The sequence below is a fragment of the Protopterus annectens genome, chromosome 5.part0, assembly GCF_019279795.1.
Source record: "Protopterus annectens isolate FY-2018-M chromosome 5.part0, PAN1.0, whole genome shotgun sequence".
Classification (NCBI taxonomy): Eukaryota; Metazoa; Chordata; order Ceratodontiformes; family Protopteridae; genus Protopterus; species Protopterus annectens.
In genome coordinates this window covers 743,163,259-743,183,231 of record NC_056735.1, presented here as the reverse complement: position 1 = coordinate 743,183,231, position 19,973 = coordinate 743,163,259, and positions in this window count along the sequence as shown.

Below are 19,973 nucleotides of genomic sequence, written 5' to 3'. Positions count from 1 at the left end.
TAACATGACACTACAATTCATTAATATGTATGATTATGTGGTATCACACATGTTACACATGGGAGCCTAGTTATGTATGTGTTCAGCATATTTCTTTTACAATTAGACCGGTTAAGTACTTGGCGTTGCCGTACCGGGCAGATAACAGGAAGAATTCCATGTGTGGGAAAGCCATCACATTTGATTATCGAAAGCACAGCACTGACTTTTGACACTGTACATGCCTCTGCATTCTAGCAGTTTCGTCCCATCCCTCTTCTGCACAGCCTATTATTTCATCTACTGTCGATGTTTGTATGTGCACATTCCTATTATTTATGTCTACAAATGGAATGCATGTGTTACAGAGAATGTACTTCTACATAGGTCTTGTTTGCATTAGCCTCTATCAAATTACTGCCTGAACATACTCAACAGTTACGGAGACTATACTAGTTTTTCTAAATTACTGTGACTGGTATATGTGCTGTGTTGACAGACAGTTCTTTACAAGATAACTAAGTGAGTTTCCTTTTTTTCACGTAATGGAACAATTATTAAAGCAACATATAGAGGTTACACAACGATTGATTAACCTCATGCAAGAAAACCGCAATTTGATTACAACTGACAACGATGTAATCATTACAGATTCTCAAGAGCGGTTATTCACGTTGCATTCTACTCCCGGAAACAGTCCAAATCAACAGTCTGCTAGTAATGGTTCAGCACGTTCCATAGGAGGGGACACATTAGTTACAGCAGGAAGTAGTAAACAGCATGTAGCGCTTCCGAACGTTGCGACGAACGCTAGGGACTACAACAGAAGTAAACAGCAGTATGATCAAAGGCTTTTTGATATCAGAGACTTTCTCAAGGCACCTAGTTTTGCATCAGTTGTCAAAGGGAATGCGAAGGTCATGGGTACTATTAACAAGCAACTTATGGATTTTGAAAAAAGTCTGAAACATTTTAAGATGTTACAAATGGACAACGCCTTTCTTGAAAGGTCTGTTGAGCTTGGCCAGGTGCCGAAAGGGTTGCGTATTTTTAAGTTACCCTTCGGCTTTCATGAAAATAGTGCATTATTTGAAGAATTGCTTAGCCTGTTTGATAAAACAGGTATTGAAATGTTAAAATTAATTATTAGGAACAACAATATTGAGTTAAGTAAATTAAACGTCACACTTTTAGAACTTGATAAAAGTATTAGAAATGATCTTTTGTTTGAAATGAATAAGCATAGGCTTGACAATATTTTAAAAGACATGGACCAATTTGTTATGAAGGGTCTGAAATTTAAGAATAAAAAATTGAGTAGGGACAGTTTGGATTATGCTAATAAGAGAGTATACACACGTTTTAAGCAATATAAACATTCTAAACCAAGATCTTATAATGAAGGGACTAGTACAAGGATTCCTATGGATAGTGATAACATTTATGGACAGTGGAAACAGTATGATAAACATCATCAAAATGAAATGTTGGTTGCCAACAATCAAGTGGGAATGAACATGACAGTATTTTTTTAGAAGAACCAGTCCTGAGGCGGTCAGAGAGATTGAGAGACTGACATCAGGATGGGTACCATCAGAACACTTACAGGAAGGGGAACACTATGTACAGGAAAAATACTTATCACTAATAGTCCAAGAATTTAATAATTCAAAAGGACATTTAGATTTTTTTAATTCAAGTATAGAAACAGACAAATGTCCGGTGGAGACAAGTAAAGATTTAGATAGAGCAAATATAATTAATGAGAATTTGACACTTGATTGTTTGAATGATAGACAGAACAACATAGTCAAAGTAGATGGAGGTTTTGTGATATATAATTACACAGTTACTGAGTTTGATACTGGTTTCTTCTCCCTTCTTAAAAAAGGTTTTACTTTTGTTCCACATTATAAATTAGATATAGTTAAGTTACTAGTTAACCTTAAGTTATATACTAGACTATTGAGTCTTAAAATGTACTTTGCAAGTCAAAAGAATGTTGTAAATGTAGACGTTGGGAGACTAACTTTAAAAAGAGCTAGTACATAACCCCACTATACATTTGTTTGAGAACTTATGTGAAACTCATTTCTGCAGAATAATGAAGTCTACACAATTTTATGAAGACGATCTTACTTGTAATGAAAGATTTTGTTTGAAGGAACTAACTGTGGGAAACAAATACAGGGTTATGAAGCCGGACAAAGGGGGTGGTGTGGTTATAATGACAAAATTAGATTATGTTATGAAGATGTCAAATATGTTAGATAAGGAACAAACCTATGAGAAGGTAAACAAATTTGAGATGCACAAAGCGTACACCAAAATAGATTGGCTACTTTATGAATACTGGATGGAAGGAATAATAGAAAAAAGTGAATATGAGTATCTATTAGTGGAACATCCAGTAGTTCCATCTATTTTTGGGATAACTAAAACACACAAGAGCATTGTTGATCCACCGTTCAGACCCATAGTTTCAGCTAGAGGTTCCAAATTAGAACCTATAGCTAAATATGTGGACCACTATTGTAAAACTATATTGGAAAAGTTTCCGCACATTATTAAGGATTCTTGGGACTGTTTGGACAAGTTAAGAGAATTTAACAATTCTATGTACAAGGATGACTTTTATATGGTAACCATAGATGTAATAGATTTATTTTCAGTGATCCCCCACAAAGAAGGGTTGGATATGTTCGAGAAACTTATCCACGATTATAGTGAATATCACATAGTCAAGAAAAGATTACTTATAGATATGATGGAAATGGTCCTCAACAATAACTATTTTTACATGGAGGGGGACTTCTATAAACAGCTCACTGGAGTAGCAATGGGGGCCAGATGTGCCCCCATTTATGCAAACTTAGTTTTGGCACAGTGGGAGAAAGATACAGTTTATCCATCTATATATTGGACAAAGATAGTGTTCTATGTTAAGTACCTTGACGATATACTTATGTTCTGGAGAGGGACAAAGAACGACATAATTGATTTTATGAATTATCTTAATACATCTACAAGTTTTTTGAGATTCACAACAAAGATACATGAAGGGAGTTGTGACTATTTGGATATAGGGTTGTATCTTAAGGACAAAATGGTGGAATCCAACATTTATCGAAAGGTTACATATTCTAACTCATATCTACATTATACTAGTTGTCACCCACAATTTCAGAAAAAGAATTTGGTGAAAGGCCAGATGATAAGGCTGTCACGCATTATTAGTGAGGATACAAATTTTGAGAATGAAATGAAAAACATAGAACGGATGTTTTTGGATAGGGGTTATCCCTTTGATTTTATTAAAACTATTAAAGATGAAGTGGTAAATAAGAGAATCAACATTTTTAAACCCATTATTAAATATGGGTTGTTGAAAGATAGCAATATTAATAAAACTATTGACAACATCAATAAGTTTAATGATAGATTCATTTTACCATTTAATCAAACATCTAGTATTATAGTAAGGGCATTGCATGATATTTGGTCCTGTGTTTTTTCCAACAACTCTGAATTTAATGAAATTTTAGGACATAACCCCAAGATTACCTATAGTAGAGGAAAGAATTTAAAGGGAATTATGGAGAGTAGTGAACACATTAAAACAGTTTGTATATCAAAAATGAGCAAGTGCGGGTCGTGTAGAAGTTGTAAATTTATAAATGACGGCCCTTATACTATGGTTCAGGGATATGCTAGATCAATACAGTGTCCCGGTTACGTCAATTGTAACACCAAAAGGGTTATTTATTTAGCTACATGTATTTCCTGTGCAGCCTACTACGTGGGAAAAACAAATAGAAAGTTAAAAGATCGAATATTAGAACACAATAGGGACATTAGGAACAAAAAGATAACCAATGCTTTGTATTTACATAGCACCAAATGTGTACACTTTAAGAGATTTGTATTTTTTTGTCATTGACCGTATTCCCAGTCAGTATGACAAAGGAGGGGACTATGATAATTTACTCTTGGCAAAGGAATGTTTGTGGCAGCTTAGGCTAAATGCGGATACATTACCTGGTCTCAATGGGTATATCTCCATTTCTAGTATTTTAAAATGGAGATCATTTTGTATATAGTTAAATACACAATTTTTATTTCCCTTCATAGGTTTAGAGCATAATTGAAAGAGAATATGTGTTAAACACAATAATTTACATATTTTTTAATGTTTTAAATGTTTTAATTACAGTGTTTACATTTAACACAATTTTATTATGTATCAATTGTTTATTCTTATTAACTTTTATATAATTTACAATATTTATTCAACAACAATTCAGGTGTGGTATTTAATATATATATATATATATATATATTTATATGTATATTTATATTGTATTTATTTATTATATTTATTCTAAACACAAGTCATTCCAAAAGTTTTACGAATAGGTTTTAAATGTTTAGAGAGTGTGACAGATTTACTTTTGTAAGTTATTATCAATTAATTAATTTAACAATTTAATAATTACGTATGTTGATTAGAACATCTGACAACTATTTAAACTGCAGCAGAATTTAAAAGTTTTATACTCTGATGATGCCCTACGAACAGAGGGGTGAAAGCACTTAGTATACTTTGTTTTTTTTCTCGTCAATATCTTATTTTTGGTTTCATCGTGTTTTCTAAGTGGTGAATAAAGTGGACTTTTATACTTCGTGGAGCCTGTCTTTAGTTTTACTGGTTTTTGTTTATTTGAAGTGACGCTGTGTGGCTACTTCTACATATTTTTGTCTCCATGTGTGTATGCATATAGACCTATTATGAACTCGCTGACCTCCACGGGATGGTCCAATTAGAACTGGGCCATCCAACCCTGGCACCCCTGAATCCATAATTTCATACCCATAGTTCCTCCACCCCACCCATGTTCAACTTACATGCGTAACTTCCATTATCCACTTGTTATCACAGCCATGACACACCTCTAAACATTGCCCTGTCCAGAGTGTTAGGGGCCCTACACATATGTTGCCCCACCTCGTGTATTCACAGACTCTCCCGCCATTTAATCTTTGAACATACCTGCCCTTGCTAGGGTTATAGATTATGGCCTTTTGTGCATTACAATTTTTGGTAGTCCCAGCCAGGACTACTCTCTGTCTGTGTGTAAAGTAGACTTAGCAATTCAACAATGTTACTCCCACTGGTAAAACCCTGCCTGTGGTGTGAGTAGCAGTGCTCCTCGTCAGCTTTTTATGACATACGCTGACAGCACTATATAATACCCTAGTTCCTCCTGATTCCCTTCACATCCCTTGTCTATGCTTTATTGTTACGACATTCATTCTTCATATATATACATATATATATATATATATATATATATATATATATATATATATACACACACACACACACATATATATATATATGTGTGTGTGTGTGTGTGTGTGTGTGTGTGTGTGTATGTATATATATATATATATATATATATATATATATTATATGTATATATATTTATATATATGTATATATATATATATATTACATCTGTACATACATATATACATTTCCTATGCTGGGCGCTGCTTACACATCGCAAAGCACTGATATGCTTACTGTGTGTTACATATGTTTACTGCCACTTATTTGTGCTTACTTGTGCCTTACTCATTATGACAGTACCACTTTGATTGAAGGGATCTGGTTAATAGTCCCATGCGATACTCATGTTCACTTTTACATGTTATAATGTCAGTTTTACAGCAGAACAACATTCATTCCAGAAGGAAAATGATATGTGCTCTAGTCGAACTTGAACTGTGAATGCCTGTTCATTAGGCGGGTGCTCTAACCACTAAACTATTGGTGTTCTGCCTCATTTATATGTATACCCATGGTTCATAGTTACCCGAACACACGCCTCAACACTTTACTACCACAGCAGGCATCCATTTTCCTGTTGGAAAAACCACACTACTACACATGCACCATTCCCTCCTGCTCTGGACCCGTGCTGCATGTTGACTCACTCAAATTATATTCAGACCTCCAAAGCCTATAGTCCTGGCACATACGGTTGTTTGATTGTCAGGGTGCTCATATGGTCATCCGGGTTTAGGCTTGCCCGACTGGGGACCGGGACTGCCCTGTACCCATTTGAAAGTCAAATTTATCATGTGGACAAGGTTACTCATAGGTTCATAGGTTGATACTAGGCTATCTGCCCTAGGGCATTTATAAGCCTAGCCAGAGTGTGTTTGGCTTTCGCCACCCTTTTAGATTAGTTGACTGTGCCTCTGTATAGTAGGTCACAGAAGGTAGCCCTTTTAAGGTTAGTTTACTGTACCTCTGTCAAGCAGGGACACAGAAGAGATACCAGGGGTAAACTTACGATCTCCCATCCACTCGTCAAGATTTCTCTTGAAGAGGGTCAGTGAGGGGCTCTGCCTAACATGGATTAGGATTTTGTTCCAGAGTGAGGTGAGCTTCTGTGATATGAATCTGTCCCTCCAGCATGTCCTATTTATTTCTGAGTTGAGTTTCAAGTCCCTGAAGCATGTAGCTCTAAGGGATTTGGATTTCCTAAGGTGAAGCATGTCCATTAATTTTGGGTTGGACATGGCTTTATACGTCAGACACAGATCGCCTCTGAGTAGGCGGTACGCAACTGAGTAGAGCTGGAGTTTCTTTAGCTGAACTGCATAGGGCATCTGTTTGAGCCCCTTGATCCTCTTGGTGAGATACTTTTGGCATCTTTCCAGTTGCTGCAGGTGTCAGGTAAGGTACATCCCAAACGGGGCATTGTACTCAATTATGGGCCTGATAAGTGATGAGTAGAGGGGCACAATGACCTCTCTTGATCTAGATGTGAACCCTTTCATGATAAAGTGGGCTATATAGAAGGTCTTTCTAACCACTTTGACAACGTGATTGTCAAAGGAGAGATTGCTATCTACTTGTTAGCATCCCACTGTTAGCATCCTACCTGTGGTTAGAGATGCAGGGATTTTGCCCACCTCTGGCCAGCTTGATATGTCAGCACTAGATAATACGGGTGTTCCGCTGCTGTTTTCCTTCGCATTCATTATGAATGCTTTCTTGTGCCCATGTTCCTTCTGTATATATATATATATATATATATATATATATATATATATATATATATATATACATATATATAGCTATATATAGAGATATATATATATATATATATATATATATATATATATACACACACACACACATATATATGTGTGTGTGTGTGTGTGTGTGTGTGTGTGTGTGTGTGTGTGTGTGTGTGTGTGTGTGTGTGTGTGTGTGTGTGTATATATATGTATGTGTGTATATACACACACACATATACATATATATATATATATGTATATATACATATATATATATATATATATATATATATATATATATATATATATATATATATATATATATATATATATATATATATATATATATATATATATATATATATATATATATATATATATATATATATATATATATATATATATCTGTATATATATATATATATATATATATATATATATATATATATACACATATATATGTGTGTGTGTGTGTGTGTGTGTATACATATATATATATATATATATATATATATATATGTATATATATTTATATATATGTATATATATATATATATATATATATATATATATATATATATATATATATATATATATATTACATCTGTACATACGTATATACATTTCCTATGCTGGGCGCTGCTTACACCCGCGCAAGTGCACTCGCATATGCTTACTATGTGTTACATATGTTTACTGCCACTTATTTGTGCTTACTTGTGCCTTATTCATTATGACAGTACCACTTTGATTGAAGGGATCTGGTTAATAGTCCCATACGATACTCACGTACACTTTTACATGTTATAACCTGGGAATTTTGAGGCAATGTTACAATTGCCTCATGTACACAGACAACCCTCTCCTCCTCCCACAAAACACAAATACATGCGAGAGATGCAACTATACGGCCAAACTGGAGGCTGAGCTCTCTCAACATAGGACTGGCAAGACCAGTCAGGAGGAGAAGGTTACCACACACACTATAGACCCAGTCTCACATAGTACCATCACAACCTCAAATCATACACATAAACACACAAAGACATACTCGGAGGCTCTGAACAAAAATCTACCAAAACAGCAGAGGCCACCTAAGCAGATACCCAAACAACCACCACCTCAGAACACAGCACCTGCAACACATAGACCTCTACAGTCAGAGGTCAAACAGTCACAGCCCTTAAGGCCAAACACAATGCCAGACACACTAGTCATTGGTGACTCCATAGTCAGACACACTGACGCCCGCCACCAGACTGAGTAAGGAGAAGGTCACAGTAAGCTGCCTGTCGGGCTAGAATCCGCCACATATCGCAAGCACTCAGGTCTCTCAACAGCAGGTACAAATATGACTCAGTCATTGTCCATGCTGGTGTGAACGACCTGAGACGCACTCCTGGACTACATGAAAAGAGACATTGAGGAGCTCTCTGATTATGTAGCCCAGGCAGGTATGACCCTGACCTTGAGCAGTATCCTACCTTCACCAAGAATGATGCCACAATACAGAGATAAGATGATCAGCTTTAACAATTGGCTTAACCACTGGTGTCATTCAAAGGGGATCCAGTGTCTGTCTGCCTGGGATGACATGCTGGACAAGCCACGCTGTTTCAAGGGACGGCTTGCACCTGTCACCCCTGGGATTCCGGATATTGGCAAAGGCTCTTGCCACCCCATAGTGCCTTTTTAGGCAAGGCTCAAATTCTAAACCTACCACCCTAGAACACAAAAAGGAAAAAACTAAGGGTAATGCTGCTCAATGCCAGAAGTCTAAATCTCAAAATGCACGCACTGAGGCCCTTCTCAATATGGAGAACATTGATGTCTGTGCTGTGACAGAAACCTGGTTCAAGGCTCCTGAGAGCACCCCAGCACTATCAGGTTTTACCTCATATCATGCTCCGCCCCAAAATCCGGACAATACCAAGAAAGGAGGGGTATCCATATTCATCAAGGACACCCACACCTCAAGACTGGTGGAAACGACGATGCATCGGAGACCATCCAGGTGCAATTAACCATAGGCAAGACTGCTCTGCAAATTGTAGAATGTTACAGGTCCACCTCACAAACTCAGGAACCTCACATGGCTTTCCTGAAAACACTAGAGGGGATAAATGTATCACCAAACACCATCATACTAGGTGACTTCAATTACCCTAATATAGACTGGGAACACTACTCAAGCCCAAACACCCTAGCCCAAAAGTTCCTGGAATTCATAAACTCAAATGCCATGGAACAACTAGTCACCATCCCCACAAGAGGAGATAACATACTTGATCTCATCATCACGAACATGGGAGCACAATGTTCAACACCGAAGTATACCCCTCACTGGTGAGATCAGACCACAAACTAATCTCGCTGGAGGTCCTCATCCCACCCCACCTGAAATAAAAAGACCACAGTAAAAACTTCTCAAAGCCGACTTCACACTTCTAAAGACTAGTGTGGTCTCCTTAAAGGCCCCCGAGCGGAAAACAGTACTCAAGCCGCTGAATCACTCACAAATGCCTTCTACCAGCACCTGCAGGACTGCATGGATAAGGCAATCCCAAGCAAAACAAAGACTCTCTGTACCAAAGGCAAGCGCCCACTCTGGTGGACCCCAGCCATAAACAAACTCTACAACAAAAGGAGAAAGCTACTACAAGATAGAGCAAAATCCTTAAAAGGTAAGACACCCTTGATCACTATAAGTAAAAAACTAAGAGCTCTCATAAAATCATCCAAAGCAAATTTTGAGAGAAAAATAGCTAAAGACTCAAAAGACAATCATAAGGCATTCTTTAGCTATGTTAGAAACCTGGGAGGAAACTCCCAGATATGCTCAGAACTAGTCAAAATGATGTGAAGATTACTGATCCTACAGACATTGCCAACATACTGGCTGACAGGTTCAGTGCAAACTTCTCCCCCCCCTCCCCCCCAAAAGGAGAGATATCTATACCAAACGATTGCAGCCCCCCAAACATTTCCAACGCCCAAGTTAAAACTGCTCTCTCCAAAGCAAAAAACACAGCATCCATGGGACCCGACGGTGGCCCCGGCTGTGTGCTCCACGAACGCAATGAGGAATTAAAGCGACAACTAGGACAGCTATTTAATCAAAGTCTTACCTCTGGATATGTACCCAGGAGTGGCGACTGCAACTGTGGTCCCACTTCACAAAGGCGGTGCTTCCACCGACCCTGGAAATTACCGCCTAATAGCTTGACAAGCCTTATCTGCAAAGCCATGGAGAGGATCATAATGGACCTCATAAATAAAGACATAGGGAATTTGCAGACCTTGGATCTAACCTAGTTTGACTTTGTCAAAGGCAGATAATGCCTTTTAAACTTGTTTGATTTTTTCCAAACAGGCACCAAAGCCATTTACGAGGGAAAGGCAGTCCATACAGCCTACCTGGATCTGGCGAAGGCCTCGATACAATACCTCACTGGTATCATTGAAAACTCAGCAGCTTAAATGTTAACCCATACATCACAAGATGGGTTGCAAACTGGCTGAGTGACAGAACCCACAGGGTCAGAGTTGCTGGCGCCATGTCAGACTCAAAGCCTGTCACAAGTGGGGTCCCACAGGGCTCAGTCCTGGGCCCACTCTTGTTTGGCATCTACTTTTCCAAGTACAAGCAAACACAGGAGGGTTATGGCTGACAAAGTTTGCAGATGACTGCAAACTGGGAGCCATAGTAGAAAACACATCTGACACAGATATCCTTCAGAAGGGTCTCACAGAAACGGATAACTGGTGCCAGAGCCATGGCCTAAAGTTAAATGCCAAAATGCATAGTCATACCCTTCGGGAAAACAAGGTTACCCCTAGCTACCAAATAGGTGGCAATCCACTGAGCACAGAAGAAGTTATCAGGGACTTGGGGACCCAGGTTGATTGTAATCTGTCATTCGACACCCATGTAGCTAAAGTAGTTAGGAAGACCTTCTACATTGCCCACCTTATCATGAAGGGATTCTCATCTAGATCAAGGGAGGTCATGGTCTCCCTTTACTCATCACTCATCAGACCAATGATTGAGTACAATGCCCAATTCGAGATGTATCTGACCCGACACTTGCAGCAGCTGGAGAGACCACAAAAGTTCCTCACCAAAAGGATAAAGGGTCTCAAAAATCTGTCCTATGCTGCCCGACTGAAAGAACTCCAGCTCTATTCAGTCGCTTACCGCTTGCTCAGAGGTGACCTTTGCCTAACATACAAGGCCATGTCAAACCCAGATTTGATGAATATGCTTCACCTCAAAAATCTAGATCCACCAGAGCCACAAGGGCGGGAGACTTAAACCTCGACACGGCTATTAATAGGACGTGCAGGAGGGATAGATTCATCACCCAAAGACTCCCTATGCTGTGGAACAAAATCCCGGTATATGTGAGGCAGAGCACCTCGCTGGCCTTGTTCAAGAGAAATCTTGACCAATGGATGGGAGATCGCAAATATACCCCAGGGATTACCTCAGTGTCACTGCTCGACAGAGGCACAGCAAAATAATGGGTATAGTTCCCCATACTCAAGGGGTGGCGTAAGCCACAAAACGATGGGCTAGGCTTGTAAATGCCCTCGGGCAGATAGCCTAGTATGAACCTATGAACCTATGAACCTATGAACCTATAATGTCGGTTTTACAGCAGAACGACATTCATTCCAGAAGGAAAATGATATGTGCTCTAGTTGAACTTGAACCGTGAATGCCTGTTCATTAGGCGGGTGTTCTAACCACTAAACTATTGGTGTTCTGCCTCATTTATATGTATACCCATGGTTCATAGTTACCCGAACGCATATATATATATATGTGTGTGTGTGTGTGTGTGTGTGTGTGTGTGTGTGTGTGTGTGTGTGTGTGTGTGTGTGTGTGTGTGTGTGTGTGTAGATATATATATATATATATATATATATATATATATATATATATATATATATATGTGTGTGTGTGTGTGTGTGTGTGTGTGTGTGTGTGTGTGTGTATACGTACGCATGCATATACATCTATATGATTTAATTACTTTGATCATACTGTTGAATGACTGTGCTGTCTGCTATGTTTGTGATAACATCAGAGTTAGGTATAACTGCCATGGCTTAATGGTAAACCACATTGATTGTGATGTGTAAGGACCTGGCGTCGGGCCTGGCAGACGTGGTTTATTGGGTTGCCGGGCAGAACAAGGGCTGTTCGACAAAGGGTAAGTACAACACTTTTCAGCTGCGGTTTTCCGTTTAACCGCCGATTCACATCACCCAAAATCCTTCTGCATTCTTACTGTGATACGTCACCCCCGTTAACATTTCAATGGTATTATATCATTATACAGCATAAAATTAGCAAGATATGCCTGTATACGGATTACTCGTGATAAATGATGTGTACTGCAGTCGAACCAGCAATGTATGCTCGATAGGCAGATGCTCTAACCACTACACTATTGGTGTTCTGCTTCATTTATATATATACCCATGGTTCATAGTTACCCGAACACACGCCTCAACACTTCACTAACACAGCAGGCATCCATTTTCCTGTTATGAGAACTGCACTACTACACATGCACCATTCCCTACTGCTCTGGACCCGTGCCACATGTTGACTCACTCAAAGTATATTTAGACCTCCCAAATCCATAGTCCTGGCACATACGTTTGTATGATTGTCAGGGTGTTCATATGGTCATCCAGGTTTAGGCTTGTCCGACTGGGGACCGGGACTACCCTGTACCTGTTAGAAAGTCAGATTTAGCACACGGACAAGGTTACTCCCACTGTTAGCATCCTACCTGTGGTTAGAGACACATGGATTTGCCCACCTCAGGCCAGCTTGATATGTCAGCACTAGATAATACAGGTGTTCCACTGCTGTTTTCCTTCACATTTGTTAAGAATACTTTCTTTTGCCCATGTTCATTCTGTAGATAGATATATATATATATATATATATATATATATGTATATATATATATATATATATATATATATATATATATATATATATATATATATATTTTTTTTTTTTTTTTTTTTTTTCAGCCTGGCACTTACTCAAAACCTATAGCTAACACTTATAAACCCTAGCACTAGACCCTACTGTACTGTATAGAAGGACAAGCCTCTCTATTCGACCTTACGAGCCATCCAGTAAAACAGTTCACTGTACCTATCCAGGCATGTCCAAAGGGCAGTTTCAGGTGTACTCTTCAGTCCAACTGGTGAATCTGGGCATTTTGAGGCAATGTTATAACTGCCTCATGTACACAGACAAGCCCCTCCTCCCACCACCAAACACTAATACATGCGAGAGATGCAATTATACAGCCAAACTGGAGGCTAAGCTCTCTCAACCCAAGACTGGATCAGACAGTCAAGAGGACAAGGGAAATACTTGCATCACACCACCAGTCTCACATAAACCCATTAAAGAAGCACTGGAAAAAAACACACATAAAAACATGAAAACATATTCGGAGGCTCTAAATAAAAATCTGCAAAACCAACAGAGACCTCCAAAGCAAACATCCAAGCAACCTCCACCCCCCCAACACAAACCATGAAACACATACTTCACAAAACCAGTGTGCCATGCAATCACAGGCCATAAGGCAAAATAACATACCCAACATACTAGTAATAGGTGACTCTATAGTCAGGCACACTGACGTCCCACTCACTAGGCTGAATAAGGAGAAGGTTACTGTTAGCTGCCTGTCAGGTGCCAGGATCTGCCACATAACACAAGCACTCAGGTCACTACAGAACAAGCACAAATATTACTCTGTTACTGTCCATGTTGGTGTGAATGGCCTGAGCCATAGCTCTCTGGACTAAGTGAAAAGAGACATGGAAGAGCTCTCTGATCACGTAGCCCAGGCTGGTATGACCCTGAACATGAGTAGCATCCTGCCCTCACCAAGAATGATACCACGGTATAAAGAAAGAATTCTCAATTTCAACAATTGGCTAAGTTTCTGGTGTCATTCAAAGGGGATCCAGTGTGTGTCTGCCTGGGATGACATGCTCAACAAGCCACGCTGCTTCGCTAGAGATGGCTTGCACCTGTCACCCTTAGGCTTTCGAATACTGGTCAAGGCTCTTGCCACCCCCATAGTGCCTTTTTTAGGCAAGGCTCAAAAGACAAACCTACCGCTGTAAATAGCACACGTAACAAAAACTAAGGGTAGTGCTACTCAATGCCAGAAGTCTGAACCTCAAAATGCATGCACTTGAGGCACTCCTCAGTATGGAGAAAATCAATATATGTGCAGTAACAGAAACCTGGTTTAAGGATCCAAAGAGCACCCCAGCACTACCAGGCTACAACTCATACCATACATTTTGGCCACAGAACCCAAACTGAAATACAAAAGGCGGGGGCGTATCCATATTCATCAAGAATACCCACACCTCCAGGTTAGTGGCACAGCATGATGCCTCAGAGATTATCCACATGCAACTAACAATGGGCAAAACTGCAATTCAAATTGTAGCTTGCTACAGATCACCCACCATGTCCCAGGACCCCCATTCCACGTTCCTGGAAACACTGGGAAACATAATGGTCCTACCAAACACCCTAATATTGGGTGATTTCAATTATCCAAACATTAACTGAGAGAACTACTCAAGTACTAACTTCCTTGCCCAACATTTCTTAGAATTTATAAACTCAAACGCCCTGGTTCAACTGTTCAACACTCTCACCAGAGGTGACAATATATTGGACCTGGTCATCACCAACATGGGCAACTGGTGCTCCACACCAGAGGTCAACCCCTTGCTGGTTAGATCTGACCATAAACAAATCACTTTAGATATCCACATTCCGCCCCCACACCAGGACAAAAAAACCACTGTGAAAAACTTTTCAAAAGCAAATTTCACGTTACTTAAGACCAAGGTGGAAATTTTCAAAGCCCCCATGCTGAAGAATAATGGTGTCCAAGCTGAAAAAATATTTACTAATGCATTCTATGAGCACCTACAAGAATGCATGGATCATGCCATCCCAAGCAAAATCTAGACTCACTCCTCCAAGAAAAGGAAACCAGTCTGGTGGACTCCTGACATAAACAAGCTATATAATAGAAGGAGGAAACTAGTACAGAAAAGAGTAAAATCCCAAGAAGGGAAGGCATCCCTGATCAGTATCAGCATGACACTATGATCCCTCATAAAATCATCCAAGGCGAGCTTTGAAAGAAAAATTGTCAAGGACTCCAAAGATAACCACAAGGCATTCTTTAGCTATGTCAAGAATCTAAGTGGCAATGCTCAGATCTGCTCGGAGTTAGTGCAGAATGGCACAAAATACACTGAACCGACCGATATTGCCAACATCCTGGCAGACAGGTTCAGTGCAAACTTCACCCCCTCTAACCCCCAAGAGGGCCAATAACCATACCAGAAGAATGTAGAGTCCCTGAAATCACAGACACTCAGGTTAAAACAGCCCTCTCCAAAGCCAAAAACACAGCATCAGTGGGACTGAATGGTGTCCCAGGTTGCATCCTAAATGAGCTCAAAGAAGAACTAACCCCTCACCTAAACACACTGTTCAAACTCAGCCTCTCCATAGGCTACATACCCACAGAGTGGCGCACAGCAGTGGTTATTCTGCTTCACAAAGGTGGAGCCACAACAGACCCCGGGAACTATCACCCTATAAGCCTGACTAGCTTGGTCTGCAAGGCTATGGAGCGCACCATCATGGAACTCAATGACAGAGACATTGGGAACCTCCAAACACTGGACCCTACCCAGTTCGGCTTTGTTAAGGGCAGATCAGGCCTCCTAAGCCTGGTGGACTTCTTTGAGACAGCTACCAGGCTATAGATGAGGGAAAGGTGGTACACACAGCCTACCTAGAACTTGTAAAGGCCTTCAACACCATTCCCCATTCTGGTATTATAGACAAGCTCACCAGCCTGAACATAAACTCCTATGTCACAAGATGGGTTGCCAACTGGCTCACGGACAGAACCCACATGGTGAGAGTTGCAGGAGCTAGGTCTGACTCTAAATCGGTTACAAGTGGAGTTCCCCAGGGCTCAGTCCTAGGACCCCCTCCTGTTCAGCATATACTTCTCAGAGGTACAGGCAAGCACAGGAGGACTATGGATGACCAAGTTTGCAGATGACTGCAAACTAGGGGCTATAACTGACTCTCCAGCTGACACAGACATCCTCCAAAAGGTTCTCACTGAGACAGATACCTGGTGTCAAAATCATGGCCTCAAGCTAATGCCAAAAAGTGCATAGTCATCCCCTTTGGAAAAAACAAAATACCCACAAACTAGTAGTCCCCTAAATACGGAAGATGTAATAAGGGATCTGGGGACCCAAGTAGATAGTAATCTCACCTTTGATAATCACATTGCCAAAGTGGTTAGAAAATCCTTCTACATGGCCCACCTAATCACAAAAGAGTTTGCATCCAGATCAAAAGAGGTCATTGTGCCCCTCTACTCATCACTCATCAGACCCATCATAGAGTACAACACCCCATTTGGGATGTACCTTACAAGACACCTGCAACAGCTGGAAAGACCACAGAAGTACCTCACCAAGAGGATCACTGGCCTGAAACAGATTCCCTATGCAGCTCGACTGAAGAAATTACAGCTGTACTCGGTTGCATACCGCCTACTCAGAGGTGATCTCTGCCTGAAATACAAGGCCATGTCCAACTCAGAATTGATGGAAATGCTCCAACTAAAGAAAACCTTATCCCCGCGAGCCACACGCTCTGGGAATCTAAACCTCACCACAACAATAAATAGGATGTGCTGGAGGGATAGATTCCTGTCCCAGAGACTTCCCATGCTTTGGAACAAGATCACAATCTACATTAGGCAGAGCTCCTTGCTAACACTCTTCAAAAGAAATCTTGACGAGTGGATGGGAAACAGAAAGTTTACCTCTGGGATCACTTCAGTGGCTCTGCTGGACAGAGGCACAGGGAACTAATCTAAGGGGGCAGCAAAAGCCAACACATTCTGGCTAGGCTTATAAATGCCTTCGGGCAGATAGCCTAGTACCTACCTATGAACCTAAGTATATATATGTATATATATGTATATATATATATATATATATATATATATATATATATATATATATATATGTGTGTGTGTGTGTGTGTGTGTGTGTGTGTGTGTGTGTGTGTATACGTACGCATGCATATGCATCTACATGATTTAATTACTTTGATCATATTGTTGCTTAACTGTGCTGTCTGCTATGTTTGTGATAACATCAGAGTTAGGTATAACTGCCATGGCTTAGAGGTAAATCACATTGATTGTGATGTGTAGGGTCCTGGCATCGGACCTGGCCGACACAGTTTATTGTGTTGCTGGGCAGAACAAAAGCTGTTGGACAAAGGGTGGGTACAACACTTTTCAGCTGTCATTTTCCATTTAACTGCCATTTCACGTCACGCAAACACCTTCTGCATTCTTACTGGATACGTCACCCCAGTTCATATTTCAATGGTATTATATCGTTATACAGCATAAAATTAGCAAGATATGCTTGTATACGGATTATGGTCAGGGTGTTCAATTAGTCTTCTTGTTTTTGGCTCGTCCAACTGGTGACTGGGACTGCCCTGTACCTGTTTGAAAGTCAGACTTAGCACGTGGACATAGTTAGTTCCACTGTTAGCATCCTACCTGTGGTTGGAGATGCAGGAGGTTTTCTCACCTCTGGGCAGCTCGATATGACAGCACTAAATATTACAGGGGGGTTCCGCTGCTGTTTCCCTGTTTCCCTTCACATTCATTATGACTGCTTTATTGTGACCATGTTCATTCTTTATGGATATATATATATATATATATATATATATATATATATATATATATATATATATATATATATATATATATATATATATATATATATATATATATATATATATATATCTATATATATATATATATATATATATATATATATATATATATATGTGTCTGTCTGTACATACACATGCATATACACCTACATGCTTATTTACATTTCCCATGCTGTTGAATGACCACCACCATCGCGCATACCCACTTACGTCTGCTTTAAAGCGCCTTAATCACCATATATCTGACTGCCATTATTGTGGCCATCATATAAAATTAGCCCTTGCATGGCTTGGACCCGGGAACAGGAACACCATAGTCACTGGTTTTACCACTAAACCACCCGTGATACATTCTGTATGGATGGTAATTAGGATATATGACTTTACTACAGCCATTCCACAGTACTGGCAACAAATGTGACAGTCGGGTGGTGTACATATGTATAGTACATGTTACTATTCATATGTTTCTGAGAGGCATATGTATACATTTGCAAGTATACATATTTATGAAATGGACACATACTTGACAACTACTTATATGCATGTATGTGTGATGTGTAGCTATGCGAATATAAGGTTGTACATTTATAGATATATAACTACATATCTAGAGTTATATATGGCCATGTATATGAACAACTGCATATGGGAGGTACCTGTACCATTTGTATACAGGGGTTGTGTGCATCATTACGATGAGGAACCTGGACGGGGTATACAATTTATGGACATGTACTATTTGGGAGATGGCTATGGGGAAGCTTCATGGGAAAATGTGAACGGTATAAATTCCCGATAATGCACATTGGGAGACATGCATCATGGTTAGGTGTTTAATCCCGGGTCATAGGTTCTGCAGGACCGGCTGGAGGCTGAGCAGGGTTGTGGACAACTACTGCTAATGCAACTTGTGTCTGGTTGTCTACGGGGCTGGACATCGTGTCGTGCCACCAAGTCTAATCTTTAGAACAGACACTTATCCCTTGAGGGATGGCCAAAAATTGTGGACACCAATGACTCCAATTCTTTTGGCTTTACGAAAATGAGGGAGGGTTATACATGCAAGGGATACCTAGTTTGCAAGCCTGAGACTGCCTAGGATGAGACTGCCTACTAGATATGGGTAGGGGGCACTATGTGCAGATATGGCTGCTCCAAGCTAGCAGTCCAAGTATGGGTGGTTTTGGTGGACGTTCAGCAAGGGGGGGTGTGCTGTGGAGGGGATGATGGATATTCAATTATGTATCCAGGTGTGTTGGGTTTGGATGGCTCAGTTCAGGCCAGACCATTATGTGGGTGCGAGCTGGTAATGTTTCTGTACATGTGTATCGCACATTTTAATGTTCATATGTTTGTGGGATTGTGTTCTGCAGTATGGCCTGTCAGGGTGTATTGCAGATGTGAAAGTATGTTCTTTGGTTTACTTTCTGATTCACCCACTGCTCCCTCATACACCTCCAGTTCACCTATTGTACATCCAACCCAGTCTCACCTTGGCGAATTATTACATTACCCGTCACCCCCCCATATTCCATACACACCATCCATCCCTTCTCTGGTTAATGGCCCATGGCACAGACAACAGAACACATTGCGTACTCTACATATCTCTGGTGCTAATATGGTCGTGAGGACAACCCTGGCATATTTGATCTTCCACATGCTGTACTTCATGCACACAGGTACACGCTAATACTTATCTTTCATGACATGGTAGGTAGACCCAGGTAATACCCCTTCATCTTGGGCCATCCAGACAGGGACAACTTGGACCACAAATGTGCAGATATTGAGCAAATGCGCTGACCATTGGTCAAATGGCCAAAGTGGGACATTTTCGGGACACACATCAGATTTTACAGGCCAACACGTACCCACGGTCAGTACAAAGGATAGTGCTTTACTTTTATGCCTAAGTGAAAGCTTATTTTTGTAGCAGTTTAGTTGCTTATTCTGTTTCTTGTAACATTTAGGTATTTTAGATACAGAAATAACTATTTTATGGAACTATTACATA